We start from the raw sequence: 24,469 nt of genomic DNA, 5'->3' as shown, positions 1-24,469 counted from the left end.
GCTCTGCTCAGGGACAGACTGCCTCCTCAAGTGGGTCCCTGATTTCTATGCCTCCTGACTGGGAGACACCTCCCAACAGGGGTCAACAGACACCTCATACAGGAGAGCTCTGGCTGGCATCTGGTGGGTGCCCCTCTGGAAAGAAACAGACAGCAATTTTGCTGTTCTGCAGCCTCTGCTGGTGATACCCAGGCAAACAGGGTCTGCAGTGGACTTCCAGCAAACTCCAGCAGACCTGCAGCAGAAGGGCCTGACTGAAGAAAAACAAACAAACAGAAAGGAATAGTATCAACATCAACAAAAAGGACATCCACTCAGAAATTGCATCTGAAGGTCACCAGCATCAAAGACCAAAGGCAGATAAATCCACGAAGATGAGAAAAAAACAGGGCAAAAAGGCTGAACATTCCAAAAACCAGAACACCTCTTCTCCTTCAAAGGATCACAACTTCTAGCCAGCAAGGGAACAAAACTGGACAGAGAATGAGTTTGATGAATTGACGGAAGTAGGCTTCAGAAGGTGGGTAGTAACAAACTCCTTCAAGCGAAAGGAGCATGTTCTAACTCATTGCAAGGAAGCTAAGAACCTTGAAAAAAGGTTAGAGGAATTGCTAACTAGAATCATCAGTTTAGAGAAGAACATAAGTGACCTGATGGAGCTGAAAAACACAGCATGAGAACTTCGTGAAGCATACACAAGTATCGATAGCTGAATCAATCAAGCGGAAGAAAGGATATCAGAGATTGAAGATCAACTTAATGAAATAAAGTGTGAAGACAAGATTAGAGAAAAAAGAATGAAACGGAACAATTAAAGCCTCCAAGAAATACGGGACTATGTGAAAAGACCAAGTTTACATTTGATTGGTGTTCCTGAAAGTGATGGGGAGAATGGAACCCAGTTGGAAAACATTCTTCAGGATATTATCCAGGAAAACTTCCCCAACCTAGCAAGACAGGCCAATATTCAAATTCAGGAAATATGGAGAACACCACAAGGAATACTCCTCCAGAAGAGCAACCCCAAGACACATAATTGTCAGATTCATCAAGGTTGAAATGAAGGAAAAAATGTTAAGGGCAGCTGGAGAGAAAGGTCGGGTTACCCACAAAGGGAAGCCCATCAGACTGAAATGAAACTGGACAGAGAATGAATTTGATGAATTGACGGATCTCTCTGCAGAAACCCTACAAGCCAGAAGAGAGTGGGGGCCAATATTCAACATTCTTAATGAAAAGAATTTTCAATCCATAATTTCATATCCAGCCAAACCAAGCTTCATAAGCGAAGGAGAAATAAAATCCTTTACAGACAAGCAAATGCTGAGAGATTTTGTCACCACCAGACCTGCCTTACAAGAGCTCCTGAAGGAAGCACTAAATATGGAAAGAAAAAACCAGTACCAGCCACTGCAAAAACACACATAGGCTCGGCCGGGCATGGTGGCTTACGCCTGTAATCCCAGCACTTTGGGAGGCCAAGGTGGGCAGATCACGAGGTCAGGAGATCGAGACCATCCTGTCTAACACGGTGAAACCCCGTCTCTACTAAAAAATACAAAAAATTAGCCGGGTGTGGTAGCGGGCGCCTGTAGTCCCAGCTACTCGGGAGGCTGAGGCAGGAGAATGGCATGAACCTGGGAGGCGGAGCTTGCAGTGAGCCGAGATTGCGCCACTGCACTCCAGCCGGGGTGACAGAGCAAGACTCTGTCTCAAAAACAAACAAATAAACAAACAAACAAAAACCATACATAGGCTCAAAATAAAGGGATGAAGGAATATTTACCAAGCAAATGCAAAGCCAAACAAACAAGCAAAAAAAGCAGGGTTGCAATCCTAGTCTCTGATAAAACAGACTTCAAACCAACAAAGATCAAAAAAGACAAAGAAGGGTATTACATAATGGTAAAGGGATCAAAGCAACAAGAAGAGCTAACTATCCCAAATATATATGCACCCAATACAGGAGCACCCAGATTTATACAGGAAGTTCTTAGAGACCTACAAAGAGACTTATACTCCCACACAATAATAGTTGGAGACTTTATCACCCCACTGTCAATATTAGATCAATGAGACAGAAAATTAACAAGGATATTCAAGACTTGAACTCAGCTCTGGAAATTTCTGAACCCCTACCCACCAAAGGAGTGGTTAGAATTTGGGGTTGATATACCTAACTTCCTAGGGGAAAGAGGTGATGAAAGAGCACTTATGGAAAAGCAAGTGAGTATTTGGGCTCTCAAGAAATTACATGGGAATGTGTTAGTTTGTGACAATGTCTGTCTGGATGTGGTGTCCAAGAAGAATAAAGCTGCCCTCAGGGAAGGGATTTATGACAACTTAGTTCTTTTTAGTTCTTTTGGGAAGCTAGGCTTTTAAAGAGATAATAGATTTCAGGAACTCAAAATAGTTCTTATGCCAAATTGGCATATTTTGGAGTAGCATATCCTTATCATCTTCACTTCTAATCAAAAGAATACAACAAACATGATGGATGTCATGCCCATGATTGTGAAACATTATATAAGACTCTTTTTGCTAGTTCTGGTTCTCATTCTAGCCTTGAAAAAGCACATGACTTGTGAACTGCTATGGAGATGGCCACTAGGCAAGGAACTACAGATGACCTTTTGTGGCCAGACAGCCTATGGCACATAGCTAGCAAGAAACAGAAGCTATCTGATCAATAGCAGCAAGGAAATGAATACTGCCAATAACTTGAGGAAGCTTCAAAGCTGATTCTCTCCCAGTTGAGCCCCTAGATGAGAATGTAGCCTGCTGACACCTTGACTGTAGCCTTAAGACCCACAGCAGATGACTCAGCTAAGCCATGTCTGGACTCCTAACCCATACAAGCCATTTTATTAAAAATGTATGTAATTTTTAGCCACTGACTTTCTGGTAACCTGTTACACAGCACAGAAAACTAATGCAGACAGATTGGTTAATTTAATTACTTAAAGATGTTTAACTGAGGCTTCTGAGCAAGATTCAGTAAGCCAGCTATGTTTATGTGTTTTAAAAGCAGCCATTATCAAATAAATTTGACACAATTAAATGAACATTCAAAAGCATGCACTCAATGAAGAAGATTTAATGACATTGAGAAATGCTCACTATATTGATAAGTTACAGTGAAGCTTTATAAAACCAAAACTGTAAGAATATTCATTAAGATATGAACTGTTGTATCTGGACCAAAGGCTTATAGAAGATGTTTATTTTGGTTTCACCTTCAGAAAACTATTTTATATAGAGAGAAAAATGTCTTTTTCTTTGTTACATTTTGGTTAGACAGCAAAACCTGCATGTGGTTAGTGAGAGAGTCATGTCACAATCTTCTTTGGAGAGGTGGAGCTAGATTTGAAACTACCTTTGCAAAAATTGTAACTGAGGCAACTATTACAGTAAAAGAGATCTGACCTAACCAACTCTATCTTGCTTCTAACCTCCCAGCTGTCCTTGTTCATTCCTGGGTGTAGGATGAACTAACTTTTGGAGGAACTTACTTTGTAGGTTAGCTTTGAAATAAAGACCATAACAGCCTTTCCCCAAATAAATCCCCTCCTGCCTGGGGACTAGACTGCCTTTGCAGGACTAACAAATTGGCTACAAGATTAGAAATTATGGTTTAGGAGTCATGCAGCTAGAGGCTGCAAGATTCTCATCTAGTCTTGTGGCTTCCACTCAGGAACCGACTCAGTGCAAGAGGACAGCTTCAACTCTCTATGATTTTATCTCTGACCCGACCAATCAGCACTACCCATTTTCTGACCCCCTACCCACTAAATTGTCCTTAAAAAATCCTATTCCTGCATTTTTGGGGAGACTGACTTGAGTAATAATAAAGCACTGGTCTCCCATATGGCCGGCTCTGCATGTATTAAATTCTTTCTCTATTGCAATCCTCCTGTTTTGATAAATCAGCTCTGTCTAGGCAGCGGACAAAGAGAACCCACTGGGTAGTTACAGATTGATGTGCTGGATAAGCTCAGAACCTGACTACTTGGTTGAGAAACCCTGCTCTGCTACTTAGAGGCACTGTGACTTCGGCAAGTTTTAACTGCTCATGTTTGAATTTTGTGCATCTAAAAAATCAGGATACTATCATAATACGCTTGGATTATAAGGTTATTAAAAATATCAATAAGTTAATATAGTGCTTCTAAGAGTGCCTGACAAATAATAATCTACTGGTAAATGTTCTCATTCCTTTTAAAAAATTAAATAAGAAGGGAAGACAAGAATGTCACTCTTCCTCCAACCCAATTCTCTTATTTTTCAGTATAAAAACTTAGAGCTGGTAAATTTCATGTATGTATATGTGTGTGTGTGTGTGTGAGTGTGTGTGTGTGTATATATGTGTGTATATATATATATATACACACATAATCTCCACATGAGTCAAATGATGTACGATATATGAAAGTACTAGAGATTGCCATTGTTCATCTTTTGACATTTATTTGACATTTATTTTCTATTCTATATTTTTCTTAATAATAAAACTTCAGAGCTGAGAGAACCTTGGACATCATCTAGTCTATTCTCTGTGCTTTTCTCTTTCTATTTTGCAAGTATGACTGGTGACAAACTGTGGGAATGTTAACACTGAAGCAATCAGGGAGATCATAAAATTGAAGAATTAATTATCTTTTTATTCTGTCACTCTTTCACATGCTCTGTCCTTCTCTCTATCTCTCTCTCTCTTCCTCTCTCCTTCTCTCTTCTTCTGTCTCCCTCCCTCCTCTTTCCCTTCACACATACACACAGTGAATATTTATGCACGTGTTTGTTTTCCATTTCTTTAGTTACAAGCTCACTTATCAGCAGTGTCAAAGCATTTTCTTTCTTGGCTTCTTCCTGAAGGAAATGTTTATTATGAATTTTTAAAATCCACAACCAAAATAGGATTTCTTAAAAGAAGTGCTGACAGAAACTTATTTATTCTCTTGAGAATGCAACTCTGTGCATAATAAACATTTAGTAAATTGTTAAACAGCATATGATGAAATGTTAACATAAATAAAAGAGAGTACTTAAATGAATTTTCATGCCTTTTGTTTTCCCCTTGCTGAGCTACAGAATCATTTCAATAAATAAAAAGAAAATAGTGGTAAAAGTGAGAACAGAACTCACATAAAAAAGCCTGAGTCCATCCCCCACTCCAGTTATTTCTTTTTGTTCATGCTTTTTTGTTTGTAAGAGCTTGTTTTCTTCAGTGAACACTAATAGCAACCACCACTATAACAACAAGAACAACATCAACAAAAGGTAGTTACCAAAGAAAAGCAAAGATGAAAGCAGTTTTTAACAGACACTTTGCAAATCTCTGGATAGCTTTAAATACTTAGGGAATCTCTTCATTCATAGTAATAATACTCTATCAGACAGCAAGGAGCCTGTTTTTATGAACAGGGTCATTAAATATTGCTCCCATGGAAGTTTACTGGAAAGAGAAAGCAGTGGGTGTCACTTGGCACATTGACACATTCACTGTAAAATATAACTTAAGTATTATTTTAAATAAAGCATGGGTAGCCTTTACAATTAATGAAATGCCCAAAAGATATGAAAACTGTCTTTTAGAATTACGTTTAAAATAATTCAACTTGTAAAATTCTGCTCAGATTTCAAAAGAAACATGTTCACAACAAGTGTATTTGTAGAATTTTCAGAATATTAAGCAACTGTTTTGCCAAACAAGGTTATCTAATTTATATATCTACTATAAATGCAACTTGGAAACCACCACCTAACTTTTCTGAATGTTCCATTTTCCTCTCTATTTTCAGAAGGCTTTATGGGTGACAATAAAGCTCCTATGCCATGAACTTACTAGGATTTTCTTTTGTAAGTCCTCATATAAGTTTAGCTGTATATGTGTGTGTACATATTTATATTTACATATTTATGCATAATTTAATTATTAGACTTTGCCATTTGGCTCAGAGTCCAATGACATGTAATCTAAGCATTCAGTTGTGGGTGGTCCTGTGGGAGCTCATTTTCCGAAAACATTGACTGAACTCAAAGCTTTCAACTCAGAATTCAATGGCATGTATTTCCTTCATTTGCTGCTGGGGAAGATTTTACAGTAATTAAACTCTGAGATTTGGCACTAGTTTTCGTAAGTAGAGGCTATAGTTTCTGAAATTGTCTCTAATAGCTAACATTTTTAAAATTTGGGATGAAGCTGGAAACCATCATTCTGAGCAAACTATCGCAAGGACAGAAAACCGAACACTGCATGTTCTCACTCATAGGTGGGAATTGAACAATAAGAACACATGGACACAGGGTGGGGAACATCACACACCGGGCCCTGCTTGGGCGGGGAGGGGGGAGGGATAGCATTAGGAGATATACCTAATGTAAATGACGAGTTAATGGGTGCAGCACACCAACATGGCACATGTATACATATGTAACAAACCTGCACGTTGTGCACATGTACCCTAGAACTTAAAGCAAAATTTAAAAAAAATAAAAGAAAAAGAAAAATTCTAGAGTGTAATAGATGTGATTAAAGAGAAAATGTTTTATGTCTTTTGGAAAACTTCCAAATATGGAAAATGGCTCTTCTTACCATAGCATCAATGAGATGCCCACACACCTGCTTCATTAGTCCTGCTGGCTGAGCTAGGCTATCTTCTGCCTTGTTCTTCAGGTCCTCTTTTGCAGTCTGAGGCCAACAGCTATTTCTCAGAAAGGGAATATGACATTTCCTTCCTCTTAAATTTCATAGGAAGGGTTTTTTTTGTTTTGTTTTCTTTCAATGTTTATGTGCAGGAGTTTTGTCTATTATGAATTTTTATTTTCCATTTCTCTGAGCTGGCATAGATTCTATCATACAGACGGGATGGACTGGGCACAGATGGTCCCAACTTATTACGGTTGGACTTACATTTTTTTCAACTTTATGATAGTGCAAAAGTGATATGCATTTAATGGAAAGCAGTTCCACATTCTCTCATGAAGCTAGGCAGTGGCAGTGAGGCACAGCTCCCAGTCAGCCACAGTAAAGCAACAGATACTCTACAGTGTACTGTATTGCCAGATGATTTTGCCCAGCTGTAGGCTAATGTAAGTGTTCTGAGCATGTTTAAGGTAGTCTAAGCTAAGCTATGATGTTGGGTAGGTTGAGTATATTAAATGCATGTTTTACTTATGCTTGACTTATGTTTGACTTTTCAGCATACGATGGGTTGGTTTACCAGGACACAATGGCATGCTACGTCGAGAAACATCTGTATTACAGAGTTGGTAACATGAGGCAAGAGAACAGTTTGCAGCCTCTACCACATGATAATTATAGGAATTTGAACAAGATGCATTACTTGTTTGGATTATTATTAAATATATTAACATTGTGTATATGTGTGTATGGATACAATAAATATAGATAAAATAAATATAGCATATGAAAAGTACTCTTTACTTCTTACCACTTTGTTTCCCTTCCTGTTTTTTTCCTTATAGAGCAATAGAATTATCTTCTAAAAACATGTATTCTAAAACATATTCTTTAAGAGCCAAATGATTTTTTTCAATGTAGATTCTTCAAATGTATTTGAAAAATATATGTGTTTATATGTTGCTTTCAAACAGTAAAATAATCTCTATTATTTTTACAAATATGTTTTCTGTCTCAGTTTTCCTTTGAGAACAGCAAACTGCCTAGTAAGGTATAAGACGGTACCAACAACTTTGAGGAAGTTTTCTGGGGCACATGGTTTAGTATCTTTAGACTATAAATGTTACATCATGATCAGTGAAATGTCCTTTACCACTCAGGAAATGTTAAATATATATGATAACCTATCCTTCCACTTCCTCGTCAATGTGAGAAATAAGGAATAACAAGAAAACAAAGGGAACTATATAAGAATGATTATAATTTACAAAAGAGGCCCCTGAGAAAAAGACATGTTTCATCACTAGGGAAGAGAAGATAGAAGAGTAACTTTGGATCAGACCGTTCAGATGCTTAAGAGTAATTCATAGCCAACTCTTCCAAAAAGTAAGCTGTCAGCAAGATGTATAGGGTATGGTAAGTGGAAACAAGACTGTAGATCTATCACTTACAATTTAGTAGGCTAATAACATTCTTATATTCTTCTTTGAAATATTAAATAAGTGAATAAAATAGATCACAGGGTGTCATTCCACTATAGCGTGGTTCTGTAAATTAAGGTTGATACGTATCTAGGGATTTTATTTACTGATGTTCTGACATGTGAGATTTTGTTTGTTGCTGAATCAAAACCTATATCTATTACTCTGGAATTCAAATGTATTTGGCATGGCTTCTTTTTACACTGCGGGTGATTTTCTATAAATATTTTTTTTGTCTGTTTTTACATACTCTTGTTTTGCTTTGCTACTTCAAAGTGAAGTCTGAAGTTACCTTTCCCATTCACGGGCAGCTATTAAGAAATATTGGTTAGAGTTAACAGAGTTTTTTTGTTCGTGTTTTTTTTGCACAGGCTATGGTGACTAAATGTTTAATTAGAAAGAATCTGGAGAAAAAAATTGTTTTATGGTGTAGGAATGTACTGACTACAGTAGAAAATAAGCTTCACAAATTTAGGGTCTTTCCCCCCCCTTGGGTCCCTGGAAACTAGAACAAAGCTAGGCACATGGCAATGCTCAAAAAATGAATGCTAAATAAACATAATAATCATGCTTGATGTGATCTTATACATAGTATGAAAATATATTAGAATTAGAAACACGTGGTACTACTGTTTCAGTCTAAAATGAGGTTCAGCAATTTAAGATAATTATCTGAAGTTCACATAGCAAAGCTTAGCTTAAGCTTGCCTGGTATCCAAAAATAGTTCGGTTTGGTGGAATATCCCTGCCAGAAATCCTTTTTCAAAAGAGATGAAACAGCATCTTTCTGGGGAGAACACATTTAAGGAAAGAAGAACCCAGACATGATACACATGGCCTTAGAAAGCCCCCAAAAACTGGAGAGGAGAGCTACTTTGAGTCCAGTGTGATGTCTCTGAGTTGAATGTAACCCTAGTCCATCTCCACAGACTTCTGGAGAAGGCCCAGAGGTGAAAACTGAATGAGTGGATTCACGAAAGTCTATATAAACCCCTGAGACATACCAGAATAACTTTTAGGTTATTGCTAACAGTGCACAGTAAAACACAATATTACAGATTTATTTCATTAAAATAATTGTTATCATACTTTGGGGAAAATGAATTACCTTAATTGTTAAATACTACAGAATATAAATCTATAACATGCCCAGTATATGTCATGATTAATATCCAATAGTCAAAAAATTTGTTAATTAAGAGTCTGATAAATAAGTTATGTAGTCAAATATATTCAGTGATTTACTGGTATGAAAGGCACAGGTCTCCTTCAGAGGATCTAGTGGATTATTTTCTATTTTAGAGAAATACTGATTAAATATACGTTGCTGTAGAGGAAATATATCAAGATATGCATATAACACATATATTTTGCGGAATGCTGAATCTCAATTAATGCACTTAATTGTTTACTTGTGTAGATACTTACTTCAATGTTTTTTGCAAAGCCATCAATTTGATCTCAGAATTAATTTGACTTAAAATGCAGGGTTATTATTTAGCATTTAATGAAAATAAAATTCCAAGAAAGAGTTGAAATTATATAATAATATTTTGCTGGTGTTTATTGGTAAGCAAGGGTTGAATAAAAATTGTATTTTTAAACCAGATTAAAATAATTATTAAAAAACTGATAAAAGCAAGTAAATTGGAAACCAATGTTAGAAAACATAAAATTAAAATAGGGTTAAAAACGCTCTCTAATACAAAATAAAGTTTATATGTTGTGCCTCTAAATTATATCACTTTTTGAATGTCATCATTGGTATATTCTCTTATAGTACAGAAGAAAGTGTGTCTCAAATTGTACATGTATGGAGACTGAAAATACCATTTGGTTCTCTCTCTACATCCTTGAGAAAAATGGTCTAAAGGGATTATTTACTGAGTGAGGCAAATAGGAAGGAAGAGGAAACAAATGTAATGAAATACTCCCTGGACCCTGCCAATACACTAAATTATCATAACTGGGGAGGTATATACAAGTGCAGCCACTTGGTGGCTCCCAGGAACAGACATTTTATTTTTATTAGAGTACTCCTGACATTGCATTAATGAATCTTCCCTACATGTATATAGTAGATGTGGCTTGAAAAGTTGGGTTGTAGAAATATGTGACATGTTTACTGAATGACAAAACAAAAATTCTCTCTGCTGTGGATCATTCTGGCCCTCCCATTGCTGTGAAATAATAGACCTTCTAGTAATGGATGCTGCACACCACACACTCTCTTATCTCTTCAATTCTCAAATGGGCATGATTATATTACCACTGAGTATGAGGTTTGTAAGCAGGGATGCCAGGACCTTATAATTATGAAATCTCATGACTATATTATCTTTAGCAGCTGTGGTATCTTTAATTACTAAATACTTCCCTTATAAAATTCAAGTCACTCTTTTATCTTTATTAAACTTTTCCCTAAAGCTTAGATCTCCATGATTAACACATTCTATCTCAAATGCCAGGATATGCTCACCATTAGGTAAGAGGTGTGTATATATGATTTTAGTTACATATATGTTAAAATATTCAAATATTTGAATTCAACTATTACAAAGTTGCTAATCAATGTTCTTGTTGTTTGTACATGGATCTGGCATCATATCAATGAATCACACTTTATATTGTCAATCAACACTCTGCCCCTACATGGTTTTAACAAATGATGCATCTGAGGGAAGATTCTTGACTGGCAGAAAATAGAAACCCCACTGTTATTTGAAACGTAACTGCCAGAAACTGATTTGGTTGTCACTGGTATTTCCCCTGAGGGGCAGAGCCTCATAACTAAATTTATATTTTAAAGAGCCAATATTAGAAAGCCAGGAAACACTGGATTCAGTCTCTTAATTATGTCTTAACGCTAGTAAAGCCATGTTATGCTCTGGGGGGTGGCAATATCAATTTTAGTCTAGAGAAAAAGGTAAAATAGTAGCTAATATAAGCAGCTGAAGTAGAAATGTAAAAGTAGAGGACCTATTTTTAAATGTACAAATGACAACAAATATTAAAAGGACATTTTATGCCTGCGTATATATCATTTACTAAAATTCTTAGACCTCGGTGAAAAATTACAAGTTGGTAAGTGAAAAATAAAAAAAGAAACTATACCATTGCATAAACGTTCTAAAAGACTGCTAAGCACATTGTCAGCAAACTAGATGTTAACTGATTGGCAAGATAGAGGTAGCCAAGTTCTAAATGGGAATTGTTGATTAGGTTTGTATATTTTCATAAGAATGATTATGGGGGATTCTTTCAAGTTGCCTTGACTCGTGCTTTTCTAGGTATATTAACTTAACATTCTTTCCTTGCCTCAGTGAAGTTTTACAGTCAGTGCGGGGGGAAGAAAGAGTCACAGTAGGTTGGAAAAGCTCATGATCCATTTCCACAGCTTAGCCTGGGGTAAAGCAAAGCTAACCTTTGAGACACCACAGAGGAAATTCAGAATCAGAATGATTTTCTTCAGAAAGGAGAAAATGGCAGGATGTTTTCCATACTGTTTTTAGGCTATTCATGGAGAATATGTTTATGAAATGATGTGAGGAACAAGCATGAACAATTTGGGAAATAGGGAAAGAAATGAAATGATAACTCTCTGGAACAACTCACTAGGTAATTTTCATAATGCCAGGGCACAAAATACAAACATTAATGGTATAGCTTATGGATTTCAATTTAAATCAATAGCCTATTTTCTTTACAACTATTTTTCAATAGGAGCTGTAGGTGTGCTTTCCCTTTTCCCCACTGCATTAAGCCTTTGTCTTCCTCTTCTTGTTCTCAACTACTTTTTCACTTTAATGCCACCTTCTTCAGACAAATACAAAACACCTTGAAATGTATTTGATTCTGACACAGTGGAAACTGAATTCCTGGTATAGAAATAATTCTACCTTGGCAAAGACTCTGCAATGGCAGAGAAAAACAGTAGTTTGGAAAACAGATATAGATTCAATGTTCTAGGGTTATAGAGAATTTGAGGTTCTTTATGCTGGAAGAGACATCTGCCAGGAGTCTTGAACATCCCTGCCCTTTCTTTCTGAGTGCACCAGGTTACAAAACTTCTGCTTGTCACATAGGCAGCTGAATAGGTCAAAGTGAGGAGAGTGTGGTTACCAGGTAACTCAGTCCCTGGGCAAAGTAAACTTCTAGTGGCTTGCCCAAAAGTACTAGATTCTTGGCCCTGGGTTTCTCTTTTTTTTTAACAGAATTCACTGCTTATGCAGGTGTCATTTGGTCCCTTTTGTCATCCTGTGTGAATTGAGACTGGGAAAACTGGCCCAAATATGCTGGCCCTCTGGTTACCATTTCTGTTGTGAGTAATACAGTATTCCCCGCTTACCTGAAGTTTTGTTTTCAGTTTCAGTTACTGGCATTAACTATGGTTCACGAATATTAAATGGACATTCTGGAAGTAAATGTTCCCACAACTTTTACTGCAGTATATTGTTATAATTGCTGTGTTTTATTATTAGTTATTGTTATTAATCTCTTACTGTGCCTAATTTATAACTTCAAACTTTACCATAGGTATGTATGCATAGGAGAAAACATAGCATAGGTAGAGTTTGGTACTATCTGTGATTTCAGGCATCCACTGGGCATCCTGAAACATATTTTCCTCAGATAAGAGGGGACTACTGCACAGCCTTTCTCTGATCCAGAAACCTTGTCTTCTGTCAGCATCCATGAAACTGTGAAAAGCTGTTAGCTTTCAAGTAGGGTAAAATCCAGACCCTTTTCAGCTCATGAAACCTTAGGGATTCAAAGGTGAAAATAGAAAATTTATTAGAAGTGAAAAAGTCTGGTTTAGATATATAAATTTTGAAATCAAATATATGTAGGTGGGAATTGAAATTGTGGGCATAGATGTGATTGCCTGAGGAGAGGGTAGAGTTGTCAGAGGCTGAGATCTGCTGGGATGCATTCCCAGATGGTTAAACATTCTAAGTCACAGGGTGAGATAGGAGGTCGGCACAAGATACCAGTCATAAAGACCTTGTTGATAAAACAGGTTGCAGTAAAGAAGGCAGCTAAAACCCACCAAAATCAAGATGATGATGAGTGACCTCTGGTTGTCCTCATTGCTACTCTTCCACCAGCGCCATAACAGTTTACAAATGCCATGGCAATGTCAGGAAGTTACCCTATATTGTCTAAAAGGGGGAGGCATGAACAATGCACCCCTTGCTTAGCACATAATCAAGAAATAACTATAAAAAGTGGCAACCAGCTGCCTTCGGGGCTGCTATATCTATGGAGCATTCTTTTACTCTTTTATTTGTAAAAGTAACCTTTCGTTTATTCCTCTACTTCCTAATAAACTTACTTTCACTTTACTCTATGGACTTGCCCTTAATTATTTTTTGCATGAGATCCAAGAACCCTCTCTTGGGGTCTGGATCAAGATCCCTTTCATGTATCAGACTCACATGAGGACTTTGTTTAAGTTTGGACTTTAAATAACTTTAGTGAATAAAGGTTTGGTAGAGGAACCTGGGCCTAAACAAAGACATGAGAGAAATCAGAAAGGTAGGAAGTAAAACAGAAGATTATTGTTTCATGGAAGTCAAGAGAAGACACCTTTTCAAGAAGAAACATGTATTAAACATTGTTGAGAAATCAAGAGATATTAGGATAAAAATGTCCTTTCTGTTTAACAAGATGAGGAAGAGAGATACAGGGAGTTATTAGAAGGGAAGTGGGTTGAAAGGTTTATTAAAATATTGAGGAAGGACTAATTGGCAAGTTGTATTTGAACACACTGAGGGAACAGATAGACTGTAAGTTTCTCTGGAATCCAGGATATGATGCCATAGGATGGAGAGGGTATGGTGACATGGGATTGGATGGATGCATGGAAAGCACAGGTTAAAATGTTTGAAATTTATTTCCCTCAGATAAGGGGGGACTACTGCAGGGTGCAGGGGAATACTCTTATGTAGAAAGAGAAGGCCAGGCAAGGTGGTCACACCTGTAATCCCAGAACTTTGGGAGGCTGAGGCGGGCGGATCCCGTGGTCAGGAGATTGAGACCATCCTAGCCAACATGGTGAAACCCCATCTCTACTAAAAATACAAAAATTAGCTGGGCATGGTGGTGCATGGTTTGTAATCCCACCTACTCGGGAGGCTGAGGCAGGAGAATCGCTTGAACCAGGGAGTCGAAGGCTGCAGTGAGCCGAGATCACGCCACTGCACTCCAGCCTGGGTGAGAGAGCAAGACTCCCTCTCAAAATAAATAAATAAATAAATGAAAGAAAGAGGAAGCATTTTTCCATTATTACAGGAAGCAAGGAAAATAGGGTGGGTGCCCATATTGTAGGAGTTAATGTTTTGTTAGATGGAAGATAAAGTTTCTGATGACTTTGTTTTCTGTCAGAATAAAGAAGCAAAACATGCCATGACATGTCCTGGGCCTTAAGGTTTGAATCAGGTGGTGAAGCTTTAAAAACTAGGAATAACTCAAATGTCCATTAACTAATAAACAGATAAAGAAAATATGGTGTATCCATACAATGGAAAGTTATTCAGTAAAAAGGAATGAAGTACTGATACACACCACAACAACGGGGATGAACCTCCACAGCATGCTAAGTGAAGAAATAACCAGTCACAAAAGACCAGACATTTTGTGATTTCATTTATATAAAATATCCAGAATATGTACCTCCAAAGATATTAAAAGTAGATTATTGCTTGCCAAAGCCAGGGGCATTGAAAATTGAGAAAAAATAAGGAACAATGGCCAATGGATATGGGGTTTCTTTTGAGAATGATAAAAATGTTCCAAAATTAGATAGTGGTGATAGTTGCATAACTCTGTGAATATATTAAAAACCACTGGATTAAAAAATTTTAAAGGGCAAATTTTATTATATGTAAATTACATCTCAATGAAGCTTTTATTTAAAAAAGAAGACGCAGGCAGTTTAAAAAATTCCTAAGAATACTTGCTAATTTAAGTTTAATTCTATGTAAATATACTTTCTTCTATTCTTTTTGCTTTTTCTAGCTAGAGTGAATTATAGTCCCTCCCAAATGATAAATTTTTAAGACATTCTTTGATGTGTTTCTCCTAAATTTGCTTCTGACTCATCTGTTCCTTAGTACTTCAGCTTTTCTCTATCAATAGCTTCAGACTTGTGAATCACTTTTCTAAAATTTCTGTTTCTGTCTTTCTTTCAAAAATAGTGCTCTGGAGCTTCTGTAAATAGTTTAGTGATAGCATTTCTGAAACTTTTATTACACAACTCTTAGTTTGCTATTGTAAGTACTATATTTTCCGGGTTTCTCTATAAATAAGTATTCTTCTCATCTTTTACACTTGAAATAAATTTTGAGGAATCTATGTCTTTACTACAGGATAAGCATAATACCCTGAAAGAACCTATTCTAGTAGAAATAACCAAGTTAAAGATGTTGCATTCCAAATTTATGATTGAATGCAAATGCCTCATTACAAAGTAAATCCTTCATTTAAAATTGTTCAGTAGTATGGGTCTTAAAATGTTCAATCTGGTTAAATTTAACACACTGAAAAATCGTATTCAGAAATATTCAATGGGCCTAGAGCAATGTTAGATCAATCTGCATTTACCTCTAAATTTCTATGCTAGTAATTTACTTTATACATGCTATTCTCTTGGATGGAAAGTCCTTGTCCATCTTAATCAAAGTATTTACACCATTTTTTTTTTTTTTTTTTTTTTTTTTTGAGATGGAGTCTTGCTCTTTCACCCAGGCTGGAGTGCAGTGGCGCGATCTCGGCTTACTGCAGGCTCCACCTCCTGGGGTTCACGCCATTCTCCTGCCTCAGCCTCTCCAAGTAGCTGGGACTACAGGCGCCCGCCACCTTGCCCGGTTAATTTTTTTTTGTATTTTTAGTAGAGACGGGGTTTCACCGTGTTAACCAGGATGGTCTCGATCTCCTGACCTCGTGATCCACCCGCCTCAGCCTCCCAAAGTGCTGGGATTACAGGTGTGAGCCACCGCGCCCGGCTACACCATTTTTTAAGAAAAATCTGGTTCAAATTTTACCTTATCCAAGATGCCTTGAAGATAAACCTGACTTCCTGATGTCCTGATATTACACCATCTAAATAATGAAGCGCACAGTTTGTGCGTTATGCATTTGAACCTCATAGTATCCTCTTTCTAATTATTTCACATGTATATACTTTGTCTTATAATTAGATTTCAAATATTTCAATGGCACGTCTATGCATTTTATTTGTATATCCTTCATAGAGCATAAAATATAAAATGATCATTATATACATACTTATTTACAAAAACAGATAAATAAAAAATTGTGCGGAAAAATAAGACATGTTTAAAATGATATATTTTGTTATGATATATTCCTACCTCCCTGGTCACGTTATCAGTATTTTTCTTGTAATTATTGCCCTTCTAGTACTAGTAAGTGTATTAGTCCACTCTCACGCTGCTATAAAGAACTACCTGAGACTGGATAATTTATTAAGAAAAGAGGTTTAATTGACTCACAGTTCCACAGGCATAAGAGGAAGCATCACTGGGAGGCCTCAGGAAACTTACAATCATGGCTTATGGTGAAGAGGACGCAAGGACATCTTACCATGGTGGATGAGGAGAGAGAGAGAGTGAGAGGGGAAGTGCCCCACACTTTTAAACTGTCAGATCTCATGAGAACTTACTCACTATCATGAGAATAGCAAGGAGGAAACCTGCCCCCATAAGTCAGTCACCTCCCACCAGATCCCTCCCCTAACACTGGGGATTACAATTCAAAATGAGACTTGGGTGGGGACTCAGAACCAAGTCATATCAGTAACAAAATAAAACATTAAGGAAGTATAAAAAAGATACGAAGCTATGATTGCACCACTGTACTCCAGCTTAGGTAACAGAACAAGACCCTGCCTCAAAAAAAAAAAAAATACATATATATATAGAAAAGGAGACAAAATAGTATGTGGCTATTAAAAAGAGTTTTTCTGCATAATTGTAATCTACTTTGTAAAAAACTGAGCGAGTCAGAGAGAATCAACATAAAGATGAATTTTAGCTTTGGCAATATCAAAATCATCACAGTAAGTGCAATTTCATTATTTTGGAAGTGATAGAATTCCTTGGAAAAACATAGTAGGAAATTCCTATTGCTGAGTTTTAGAGGCCAATACTGAGGGGAGAAATGTGATGTTTGCATAGCATTCCAAACTTGCATATTACTTTATTCCTTTGAAAATTGATGCGAAGTAAGTGGAGTGAACAGGATCCCTGGTGAGCATATTTGACAGATCCTACCCTCCCACCCAGTGCAACTACCTGCTTTCCTTCATTTAGTTCACAGATTTATTGAACACTTACTGTGTGCCCCACACATTCCTAGGTGTCAGGGTTAGTACATTATTTTTCTCTCTTTGTGTCTCTTCAGCTGTTAATGATATGGGTTAGTGTTAGTTCTTGAAAGTGAGGTAGCTGCCTATCCTGAAAGACGCAGGTTTTGCAGGAGGAAGTAGCTAAGATGTAGTGAAAGGGAGTATATAGTTTTAGGACCAACAGAAAACGTACAACTGGATGAGACGATGCAATTTAGGCTGTATCTGGCTCATTTTTCTAGGAAATTTTAGTGTATAATCATCACATTTCACAATGTCTTCAAATTATGTTCGCACTTTCTATTAAAAGGCTCTTTTCTTCTGAGTTACTTTCTTCTAAAACTTCATTGTGTGTCACATGAGCACATTATTCTCCATGTGGGTTTTTTTCATTACATTTTAACACAGTGAGGTTTTTGTCTCTACCATGTCCTGCCCACTGTGTTACCTGTCATTCTGCGTGGAACAACAGAAAGTATGACCTTACTCACTGTACTACTAATGAAACATGTTTTGGGTCTCTACCAGAAAAGGACTTATCTTTTGATAGAGAGGTGCCTATCTTTCGATAGAGATAGAGGACTTATCTTTAAAATTTTCTCTAAAAGGAGACCATCGAGGATCTTTAAATAAAGTAGTGTCACTCTATCAATTTTTTTTGACAGTTTGATTTTGTAATTTAAACATTTAAAACACACTATTTCTGAAAAGTATGACATTGCATACTCAACAGGACACCTTCCTTTTTCCTCTCGTTGGGTTGAGCTTTGCCATGTGTTTATCTCCTAGTTCAAGTCCACAATGTGTTTCCTTTGCCTGACGGACTGCTTCCTGCATGCCTCCTTTACCTTGATGTTAGTGTTGCTCCTTCCCCAACAAACTGCACTGCAAAAACCCCTTCAAATTCCTCTTTTATACTTCTTTCTACTCTTGTTACATTCTTCTGCATAAGTGGGAGACAGTCACAGTTACAAGTGAGAGATTACCCACAGGGATTTATTTCTATGAACGAGAAACCTCCAGTTAAAGAACATTTCAGTGGTGAAATGTTCACCAGAGCAAAGGATTCTTTTTTCATATTATATATTTTAAAGGACACTGGTCCAATAGTTCTTGATGTGCTGAAGATTTTTTTTCTCCCTACAGTTCATCTAGTTCCTTCATTTGACGGTTTTGTTATCTTCTATTTTTTTTAATGCTGCAATTTAATTTGACAAAAGATTCTAAGTATTTATCACAGGGGAAAAAGAACCAACCAGTAATTTTAAAATATTTGAAATGTATTTTGATGTGTTAAGCAAACAGACATTTTATACACACACACACACACACACACACACACACACACATACATATATAGCTTTAATAAAAATTCACAGGATGCTTTACAATATGTTTTCCTTATGAGATTTCTAACACAGCTGCAGACAGATGTTTTCATTTTAGTTTTAAAGGCAGAAATGACAGTGCCCTATGAATAAAAAGCAAAAGTAAATTCCACAATCAGGAGGCCTACTTGCTGCATTCCCCTGTTTCATAGAACTTGAGATTATACATTGGGCAAACTAATAGCCTGCTGATTCCAACCTCAGTGAGTGACAGGGGACCCAGGGTGACAAAAGATCTAAAAATATATCTGGCTTTGGCCATTAAAAGCCTTATCAGCAAGTAACAAAAATCAACAGAGCTTTAGGATTGCCAATGCAGGGATTTAAAAAGGTTCCTAGCAAGGAAATGTTACTAACCATCCTGATAATCTGTTGACATACAATGCCGGCCGCCTCTGTCACCACTTTCTGGCTGAGAGCTTTAGGTGATGAAAGGCAGAGTGGGTGGAGTTGGGGCATCAGCATTAATGCTGACAGTCCTATGGGTGTGCTGAGGCACATGGTGAGGGGACGTAGGCTTTACAATTGTCTCAAAGTTTAGCTGTAGCTCTGAGGTCAGCAGGTGATTAGATTAGTGTCTTTCCAGAAAAGGGATGTATATATTTCCGTATTCTCTATAACATCTCACTAGCTAGTCATTGATTTTAATACTGTGAATACTCACTAGACCAAAGATATATTCCATTAGCACAGTGAATAAGTTCATACTTTCTGTTGTTTCCCAAATGCCTGTTGGCACAAAAAAAAACAGTAAAACAAAAACCAAACAGGAGTGCCTTAAAATATGAGTAGTCACTATGTGTGGATTCAAACTATTCCCATCGAGGGGATATAAAAATGGTGTGCCAAGAATATAGTCGGGCAGCACTAGTAATTGTTTGTAAGTAGTGTTTACATTTCCCAGTCTATCTCCCGATGGATTATTCAAAGTGCCTCATCAGAGATATGTTAATGAGTTGATAAATTACCACAGTTGGAAATTGTCTTCTACTGTATTCTGTCCATAGGTGAAGGTCAGAATCAGAGATGGCTTTCTATTTATTTTGCCAAGAACGGCATATTCTTAATTCTTTCTGAGATTTAAAGTGGGGATGGGAATCAACCTATTTAGCTCAAGAAACAGAAAATATAATTTACCATCTGATGCTTACAATAAGATACTTAACTAGAAGTCTAGAACGAAAAGAGAGAGACAACTAGGAACAGTGGGCAAGACAGATGAGAAGAGTCAAACAGAGATGATGATACCAGCAACATGAAACACAAACCAGTGAGCAAGTAGGCATATATCAATAGAGTTACTTCCAAGCTCAAGAAACCAGCATGTCATCAATCGTAGAAAACTAGATCAACCAATTAATGAAAGCTTTTAAGACACCTGTCTAGGCAAGTTGGCAAAATTTTCTAAAGCTAGCTGTATGAAATAAATAAGTTCTTTGAAACCAATGAGAACAAAGACCCAATGTACTAGGGACACAGCTAAAGCAGTGTTTAGAGGGAAATTTATAGCACTAAATGCCCACAGGAGAAAGCAGGAAAGACCTAAAATCAACACCCTAACATCATAATTAAAAGAACCAGAGAAGCATGAGCAAACAAATTCAAAAGCTAGCAGAAAACAAGAAATAATTAAGATCAGAGCAGAATTGAAGGAGATAAGACATGAAAAACCCTGTAAAAAAATCAATGAATCCAGGAGCTTTTTTTTTTTTTGAAAAGATTAATAAAAGAGTTAGACTGCTGCCAGACTAATAAAGAAGAAAAGAGAGAAGAATCAAACAGAAACAAAAAATAATAAAGGGGATATCACTACTGATCCCACAGAAATACAAACTACCATCAGAGAATACTATAAACACTTCCATGCAAATAAACTAGAATATCTAGAAGAAATGGATAAATTCCTGGACACATACACCCTCCCAAGATTAAACCAGGAAGAAGTTGAATCTCTGAATAGACCAATAACAGGTTCTGAAATTGAGGTAGTAATTAATAGACTACCAACCAAAAAAGCCCAGGACCAGACGGATTCACAGCCAAATTCTACCAGAAGTACAAAGAGGAGCTGGTATCATTTCTTCTGAAACTATTCCAGACAATAGAAAAAGAGGGACTCCTCCCTAACTCATTTTATGAGGCCAGCATCATCCTAATACTAAAACCTGGCAGAGACACAACGAAAAAAGAAAATTTCAGGCCAATATCCCTGATGAACTTCGATGCCAAAATCCTCAGTAAAATACTGGCGAACCGAATCCAGCAGCATGTCAAAAAGCTTATCCACCACGATCAAGTCAGCTTCACCCCTGGGATGCAAGCCTGGCTCAACAAACACAAATCAATAAACGTAATCCATAACATAAACAGAATCAATGACAAAAGCCACATGATTATCTCAATAGATGCAGAAAAGGCCTTTGATAAAATTCAACACCCCTTCATGCTAAAAACTCTCAATAAATTGGGTATTGATGGCACGTATCTCAAAATAATAAGAGCTATTTATGACAAACCCACAGCCAGTATCATACTAAATAAGCAAAAGCTGGAAGCATTCCCTTTGAAAACTGGCACAAGACAAGGATGCCCTCTCTCACCACTCCCATTCAACATAGTATTGGAAGTTCTAGCCAGCGAAATCATGCAAGAGAAAGAAATAAAGGATATTCAAATAAGAAGAGAGGAAGTCAAATTGTCTCTGTTTGCAGAGGATATGACTGTATATTTATAAAACCCCATTGTCTCAGCCCCAAATCTCCTTAAGCTGATAAGCAACTTCAGCAAAGTCTCAGGATACAAAATCAATGTGTAAAAATCACAAGCATTCCTACATACCAATAATAGACAACAGAGAGCCAAATCATGAGTGAACACCCATCACAATTGCTACAAAGAGAATAACCTAGGAACACAACTTACAAGTGATGTGAAGGACCTCTTCAAGAAGAACTACAAACCACTGCTCAAGGAAACAAGAGAGGACACAAACATATGGAAAAACATTCCATGCTCATGGATAGGATGGATAGGAAGAATCAATAGCATGAAAATGGCATACTACCCAAAGTAATTTATAGATTCATTGCTATCCCCATCGAGTTATTATTGACTTTCTTCACAGAATTAGAAAAAACCACTTTAAATTTCATACAAAACCAAAAAAGAGCCCATATAGACAAGACAATCCTAAGCAAAAAGAACAAAGCTGAGGCATCACACTACCTGATTTCAAACTATACTAAAAGGCTACAGTAGCCAAAACAGCATGGCACTGGTACCAAAACAGATATATAGACCAATGGAACAGAACAGAGGCCTCAGAAATAACGCTGCTCATCTACAACCATCTGATATTTGACAAACCTGACAAAACCCAGCAATTGGGAAACGATTCCCTAGTTAAAAAATGGTGTTGGGAAAACTGGCTAGCCATATGCAGAAAACTGAAACTGGACCTCTTCCTTACACCTTATACAAAAATTAACTCAAAATGGATTAAAGACTTAAACATAAGACCTAAAACCATAAAAACTCTAGAAGAAAACCTAGGCAATACCATTCAGGACATAGGCATGGGCAAAGACTTCATGACTAAAACACCAAAAGCAATAGCAACAAAAGCCAAAATGGACAAATGGGATCTAATTAAACTAAAGAGCTTCTGTACAGCAAAAGAAACTATCATCAGAGTGAACAGGCAACCTACAGAAAGGGAGAAAATTTTTGCAATCTATCCATCTGACAAAGGGCTAATATCCATAATCTACAAGAAACTTAAATTTACAGGAAAAAAAACAAACAACACCATAAAAAAGTAGGTGAAGGATATGAACAGACACTTCACAAAAGAAGACATTTATGTGGCCAACAAACATCTGAAAAAAAGCTCATCATCACTGGTCATTAGAGAAATGCAAATCAAAACCACAATGAGATACTATCTTATTCCAGTTAGAATGGGATCCTTAAAAAGTCAGGAAACAGCAGATGCTGGAGAGGATGTGGAGAAATAGGGACGCTTTTACACTGTTGGTGGGAGTATAAATTAGTTCAACCATTGTGGAAGACAGTGTAGCAATTTCTCAAGGATCTAGAACTAAAAATACCATTTGACCCAGAAACCCCATTACTGGGCATATACCCAAAGGATTACAAATCATTCTACTATAAAGACACATGCACACATGTTTATTGTGGCACTATTCACAATAGCAAAGACTTGGAACCAACCCAAATGCCCATCAGTGATAGACTGGATAAAGAAAATGTGGCACATATACATCATGGAATACTATGCAGCCATAAAAAAGGATGACTTTATGTTCTTTGCAGGGACATAGATGAAGCTGGAAACCATCATTCTCAGCAAACTAACACAGGAACAGAAAACCAAACACCCCATGTTCCCACTTGTAAGTGGGAGCTGAACAATGAGAACACATGGACACAGGGAGTTGAACATCACATTCTGGGGCCTGTCAGGGGGTGGGGGGCTCGGGGAGGGATAGCATTACGAGAAATACCTAACATAGATGATGAGTTGATGGGTGCAGCAAACCACCATGGCACATGTATACCTATGTAACAAGACTGCACGTTCTGCACATGTATCCCAGAACTTAAAGCATAACAATAATAATAATAAAAAGAAGCCCATGAAGAGTTCTATGTGCAAGAGAAAGTTTCACACTTTAAGGCTATGTCAGGACTAGGAAATGAATTTATCAAAATGACACAATCACATTGAAACAAAAAAATTTTTGTTTTTTTGTTCTTCTTTTCAAAAAGGAAAACCCCAATAAGAGGGCCTCAAAGGTGATTTCCATGTTCTCATCAGCATACTTGTAATGGTGGCACACACTAGAAACGTTACGTTTCCTCAGTCTGATATAACTTTGGCTGAAGTACTTTCAGGGATTGTTTTAACAGAAATAATAGCCTGAGATGAGGATATTTGTATAAACCCCTTCCTGAAATGTCTAGTACCTTTCATTGCATAATTAAAATTCCTACTGTTTAACAGTAAAGACATTTTTATTATCAAAGAATGATGTTCATGTTTTTCTAGAAAAGCTATCATTGCTCTATTTGTTTAAACTTTGATCTTGAATAAAAATAAAACAAGCAAAATCTGTACTAAAACTGTAAAATAATCTCTTCATTAAAAATAATCATTTTTAATGGTTTTATAGAAACATAAACTATAATAAAGCCCATATTACAAATTAAAAAAAAGATGCAGTATGAATAGCAACATGAAAGTTCTTACCATCCATTTGACATTATTGTTTTTTAAAAAATTTTTAGTTTAAGGTATCTATAATGGCTCCAATAATAATTTCTATTGAGAATCTTGTCAGGAGTCATCAGTTTGATGTGAAATAACAGCTGAGTGGGAAAATGTCAATGGAATCAAATTAAGAAATGAAACAGCATAGGGAGATTGGGAAGATGTTGGTCAAGGACACAAAATTTTAACTAAACAGGATGAATAAGTTCATGAGGTCTATTGTACATCATGCTGGCTATAGTTAATAATAATATATTGTATACATAAAGTCACTAAGAGAGTATATTTTAAGTGTTC

At 36.8% G+C, this 24,469-nt stretch overlaps 1 long non-coding RNA gene across 2 annotated transcripts in view; it reads right to left on the bottom strand.

Annotated features, from left to right (window-relative positions):
• Positions 1-24,469, bottom strand: part of LOC131383400 (uncharacterized) — a 317,539-nt gene that overhangs the window by 164,294 nt on the left and 128,776 nt on the right. The window lies entirely within an intron of this gene.

This window comes from Hylobates moloch, unplaced genomic scaffold, assembly GCF_009828535.3.
Source record: "Hylobates moloch isolate HMO894 unplaced genomic scaffold, HMol_V3 SCAFFOLD_4, whole genome shotgun sequence".
Lineage (NCBI taxonomy): Eukaryota > Metazoa > Chordata > Mammalia > Primates > Hylobatidae > Hylobates > Hylobates moloch.
Note: the sequence above shows the minus strand (reverse complement) of the source record. Positions and strands in the feature narration are given on the sequence as shown.